Raw genomic sequence first — 6,329 nt, forward strand, 5'->3', positions numbered from 1 at the left:
CTAAAGGCCTTTACCATTGAAAACAGCACGCAGCAACCATGGGAAAAGATTAAAAAAAATCAATAACATTATCCAACGCGTGGTTTTTTTTATAAGCTCATAAAGCTTAATTAACAAAGCTTTGTAAATCTTAATTAACAAAGCTTTATAAGCTTTGGTTAATATCAACCTGGAGTGATCCGCGCAGCACGCAATAGAAAACAAAGCAAAAAAAAAGAGAGAATCGTTGTTGCCCTTCAACTGAAATTGCCGGCAGTTGCTGTGCCTTCGTCGATGGCCAACGCAAGGGAGAAAATGAATGAGGCGCTAATGAAGCTTGGGTAAAAGAATTTAGCATCCAGCGCTCAATTAATTTGAAAAACAACTCTTCTCATCCCTCCATTATAGGAATTGAACATAGAGACAGCTTAGCAATCCTGAAATCAAGGTTCTAGTCTCCTCAACTTGCTGATTCTATCTATACGGATGGATTATGAACCAGATTAGTGAAATTAAAGGTGGTTTTGCAAACCCACACTTAGTTTTCTGGTGGGAAACCTATTCATTTTAGCTTCTTCTCCTCCAAGCACATGCCATCCCCACTTAAGGGGCATATGATAAGATAGCGAAGTGCTAGAGTCAATGGACATTTTAAAGGTATGAGGCACCCAAGTGGCTTGTTGGTTGAAGAAAACCCTATCAATCCTAGAAGAGGACCCAAAGAATTGCACGCTAAAATAAGTATGTCCCAGGTGTGAGTTCCAATCTCCCATCTCCCAACCATCCCTTATCTGACCTATATTACCTCTCAACCCTTCCCATTTCATCTTTTCATGGCCCATCAACACAATGCTCTCCCCACACTTATCCCTTTGTTTCTCTACCATATTAAAGTCCCCCATGAGAATGCAATGCCCCTGGCAGTTTAAGTTAGCTATCCATTCCCACATCCCACTCCTTACCTTGTACTTGTGAGATCCATATAAGTTAATTATCAAAATCTTCTCTCCTTCCAACACAATCTCTGCTACCAAAATCCTCCCATTAGGATGATTGGCTATCATACCATGGCATAAGCTATTTTTAACAATAGTCATGACACCACTAAACCCACCATTCCCCCCCATACAAAACAATCCAATCCTTCAGCTTGTCTTGTCTTTTCTCTCAAAACTTTAGACCCAAAAAGGTTTTGTTCCTAAATGGCTAAATAGACAGATCCCAATCCTTAATCAGACTCCAAAAAATAACACTCTTCTTTTTATCTTTAATTCCCTTAATATTCCACGAACACCCATTAATTTCAATAGACGAGGGCAGTCTCGGGAACCATCTCCACCTCTTCTCCACTACCCCCTTGATCCCCTTCTTTTTGAAGAGGGCAGTCTCAGGAACCATCTCCACCTCTTCTCCACTACCCCCTTGATCCCCTTCTTTTTGAATCCCTTCAAAGCCTCCTCAACCTACCAATTAAAGCCCAATGATATACTCTAACCCTTTTAACCCATTAGGAGAAGATTATAGTGGAACTTCCACTGTTCTTTTCTTATCTGTTTACTTCACATGAAAATGACATTCATGCAATCATAGTGCTCCATATTTTCAATACTACATTACATATTTAAAAAATAGCTTTTGAAGAGAGTGTTATTTCAATTATACATCGAGAAAATTAATTATTGAATATGGATGTGTTAGTCTCCTTTATGTACATGCCAATCATATCCTCTTGTAAACTCTATCTCTTGCAAACTAATGCTTCCACAATCCTCTCTTGCTTTCCTTAGAGTTTATTCTAGCCATCCAAGCGGTATATTGTTAGGGAGTTGTGCAAACTCAAGAGGGTATAGAAGTTGTATGTGACTTCTTCTAAATTTTTTCTATGTGGTTGATATCTCCACTTATGTTTATTTATATCTATCAAGCCATTTTTGCATTTTTGGAGAATTTGATATTCAAAATATGTTGATCTTGTCTCATCTATTTTACAAGTTATCCATTTGCCTTGTGGTACCTCTCAAACTATTCATTCATCCTCTTTATTGTGCCAAAGTCTAGGTATGTTAGGATCAATTTGTCTGAGGAACTCAGATATGTACACCAATGATTCTTGTAGTAAAAAACCTTCTACCATGCTCCCTTTTGGCCCTACCATTTGTCGAAAAAAACCCTTCAAGGTTTCATGAATCTCTTTAAGGAAAAACATCATGAGCTGCTATGAGAAATGTTAGCAATTGCAACCTCCTCAATTACATGTAGGAGCAAGTACATTTGAATGGTGAGAATACTCATTGAAAAGTTCTTCTCAATCAAACACATCACTTCTAAGGAGTTCATTCTTGCATCTTCAATTGTTTGTGGGTTTATCTCCTTCAAGGATATCCATTGAACTAAGGCATTGATCTTGTAAATAACACTCCTAATATCTTCACTTATGAAATCTTTAATTGTAATAAAAAGCACAATTTTCAATGTGACACGTGTATGTTTGTAATTAATATATATATGATAAAGGAGAGAGAAAAAGAGTTGTATATACCTAAAAACTTATGCCAGTCATCATGAGACTTTAGGCCACTTATTATTTCAAGTAAATGCATCCTTAAGAAAATTCATGTATCTTGTTGATGTATGAAAGTACGCACTAATATTATTTACTCTTATATCGCTATCCATATAGCACTTGTTGCACCTGTAGCAACTATGACTATCAAACCACTCGTTGCACAAGTGCTTATGCTTGATGGTAAAACATTAGAAAAAGTGCGTGTAGGTAGTAGAGGCACTAATCTAGGCTACTAGAGCAAAGGAAGAAGAGACTTTGAAAGTGGTAAACAAAAACGATTAGTATCCCAAATAGCTCAGTATGCCCAAATGAGTCACAAGCTAAGACTGCACAAGTACTGCCTCGATGAAAGAGCTAGGCTTGCAAATGTTGAATCAACGTCCTCTAATAGATGATTGGGAGTATGATGCATCAACAAAGACACTTGTGGATTCTCGCTACAGTCCAAGCTTATGGTTTTAGTTGGAAAGGGATTGTGTCTACCTTGATGAAAGAGCTAGGCTTGCAAATCTTGAATCAACGTCTTCTCATAGATGATTGGGAGCGCATCAACAAAGACACTTGTGGATTTTCGCTAAAGCGCAAGCTTATAGTGTTAGTTGGAAATGGATTGTCTAATAAATATTTGGGGCCACAGCAAAGGAGGAACAATTTTAGGATATCTACAATTGCATTTATAGGATCATTGAACATGAGAGAATCCAAAGATCTATGGTGCAAGTTGGGACATCCAAAGCAAGAATACCCACAATGAGCAAAATCGTAACACCTCTTATGAGCCTACCGGATCCTAATTTTGTAGCATCACATAGCTATACCATGGACTAACCCACAAGGCCATTCAAGGACTCAAGAGCATACTAGCATGAGATTCACCTTCTTAGATCCTAGAGTTGTCCCCACCCAACACTACTAGTACACTGCCTCATCCAGTGTGGTAAGCACCACACCACCAACTATGGAACCTATGACTGACACATTATTACCTTTGAGCACCACATGCCCATGGTTACCATGAAGCCAGCACCATTTCACACATGGACCCCCCTGCGCACGCCTGACATATCTAGCATTGCCATTCCTAGAGGGGTCACATTTCATTCTAGTGCACCCATGAAACATCCCTTCCCTAGAGTGAGTGTGCTACCAACTCCTGATGCAAGACCAACTGTACTTAATGCCCACATGACTCAAGCACCTATTGGGCACCCGTAGGACACATAACTTATGAAGCGCATCTACCCCCACCAAGGTTTAGACTAATACATCCTCATGCAGTGCCAAATGTTTCACCTCCACCTACTCCTATCATTGCTCTTGTAATGCCATCACCAGATCTACCAACAGACTAGTTGCTTTTGCACAGGCCCTCGGAAGAATAGAAGCGGAGAGCATAGCGCATGTTGTGAGAGATGATGGTTGACATAGCCATGGAAAGGTTGCCAAGATAGTCAAGATAGCTCATAAATTCACTAGAGATAGTGATCCTAGGAGATATTTGGAGATACTTGATCAAGTGCGTGAGGCACTAGGAGAATGAAATGAAGTTTCTAAGACAAATGCCTTTAGTTTGACACTAGATGGTAAGGCTAGGGATTGGTATAAAAGTCTCAAGCTCTAGGAACGCTTGAACTTCACCCCTCTTAGGAGATTGTGCATAAAGGAGTCTTTTGGAGTGTAGCTTCACAACTACACAAAGCTCAGAGAGAAGAAGAGGAGTCTGTTAGAGGTTTTATTAGCCGTCTTAAGGATTTGAACTCTCATTCACAATATACATATGCATCATGAAGAACCTCTTCAAAGGCTTCTAGCTTCTCTCTAGCTCTCTCCATCTTCTCACAAGACCCATTTTTGGATGCATATTTGAACTTTGAAATGATTTTGTGAAGTTTGGTGCTTAAACCAACCATGCAAAATTTCATGCATTGATCTCCTTTTGAACATGGCTCACACATGTATGAGCATTCATTTGTTGCATGGTTATGACTCATGCAAATCAAACACTTCTTTTTCTTCTTTTTACCCATATTTGAAGTTAGAAATTAGATAGCTATGTGAGCTCTCATATTCAATGCATCACACCAAATAGAGCCCATATGCATGCTTGGAATGGAGAGATGCAGTGCTATATCGAGATCCACCCCACTCATGACAAATAGGTGCTCAAACATTGCTAAAGACTTTCTAAAATCAGAATTTAAGGTGTTTATTATGCAAAATCTGAATGATGACTTACTTGGAACATGTCAACCTCCAATGTGAAGTAGCACTTTGAATGAGGAATTCCACCATCCCATCTAAGGATATGCAGATTCTGATTCTGCTGCACCTATAGATTCTGATTCTGCTGCACTTTGCAGATTCTGATTCTGCTCCACCTACAGTCTCTGATTCTATTACACTTGTATATTTTGATTCTTCACCTACAGGTTCTGAGTAGTCTGCTGCAAGATTAGAGCAGTCTGCAAAATCAGAGTAGTTTGCAACAACAGGTTCAAAGCAGTCTGCAGTAGGTTCAGAGGTGGAACTCTGATTTCTGGAATGGCTTAAATTGAATTTGATTTCACCTCTTGAATTTGATTTCGCCTCTTGAATCTGATTTCGCCTCCTGAATTTGATTTCGCCTCCTGAATCTGCACAGTGCTTGAATCTACTCACTTGCTTTGCATGCTCCTATTGTAGGCTCCATCCTAATCAACCATTGTGGTTGAAACCACCGTGAATCGCCAGTGTTTAATGGCAAACAAGCAGACACAATTTCTCCACAAGAAACATGTTGATTAGGCAAAAACAGAAATTCAGACATAGCAGAAACGTAATGTACAGATAGAAATTCGACAGAGCAAAGTCACACACAAGAGAGATAAAACCCTAAAAATCTGCTTCATTCTCCTCCCTTCTCTTCATTACATTGCTTCCCCTTCTTTTCTACCTTGCTCAAAAAACGTTACTCTTTCCCCAAAACGTTATTCTTGAATAACCGTTACATATCGTAACTTCCAAGATCCCAAGAAATACCACCTTATAATTCCGACTTAGCACATATCCGACTTACTAAATATCTGACTAAGCACATATCCGGCTTACTAAATATATGACTAAGCACATATCCGACTTAGCAACATTCATCCTAAGAGAACTATACCTTCAACAACCTCAACCTCAACCTCCACCCCCCCCACCGAGGATCACACCATTGAATCAAATAGGTTTTGCGAAAACTTTTGAGTTTATAGAATACAAGGTTGACTTAGACAGTGTCTCACATGTCACTGAGGACTCTACCACAGAGGTTTGTTTGGACATTAGGGAAAAAGGGAGCTCATTTTGGGGCCCTGTAAGAAATTCACTATTTTTCGATTTATTTCTCTCCTAAAAGACCTCAAAAATAATAAAATATGGAAACGTGGCTCGGAACTGTCAGTAAGGACTACCGAACTGTCAGTTCAGAAAAGAATAAGATAATCTTTTGTCTAACTAACACGATTTTGCATTAAATATCTCCTTAGTTTTTTTTTGTTTCCCGAAGATTCCGCATCTCTTTTGATGACGTGTGGTGCAGGCCTCTCATAAAGAATCCATCACTAAACTTAATGATTGTATGGATACGGCCACACTTCCACGATTCATGTTACAAAAAGACTATGAGATTGACAAGCAAACTTTGCAACCTCAGAAGCACAAAAAATGGCCGATACTAGTGAGTCACAATCTCAGAAGAAGTGATTACACCATCTTCACATCGACTTAGAAGAACAATATGCTCCAGCACAAAAAAGACAAA

The sequence above is a fragment of the Cibotium barometz genome, chromosome 59 (genome assembly GCF_041138505.1).
Source record: "Cibotium barometz isolate CiBa-2024 chromosome 59, ASM4113850v1, whole genome shotgun sequence".
In the NCBI taxonomy this organism is placed as follows: Eukaryota; Viridiplantae; Streptophyta; class Polypodiopsida; order Cyatheales; family Cibotiaceae; genus Cibotium; species Cibotium barometz.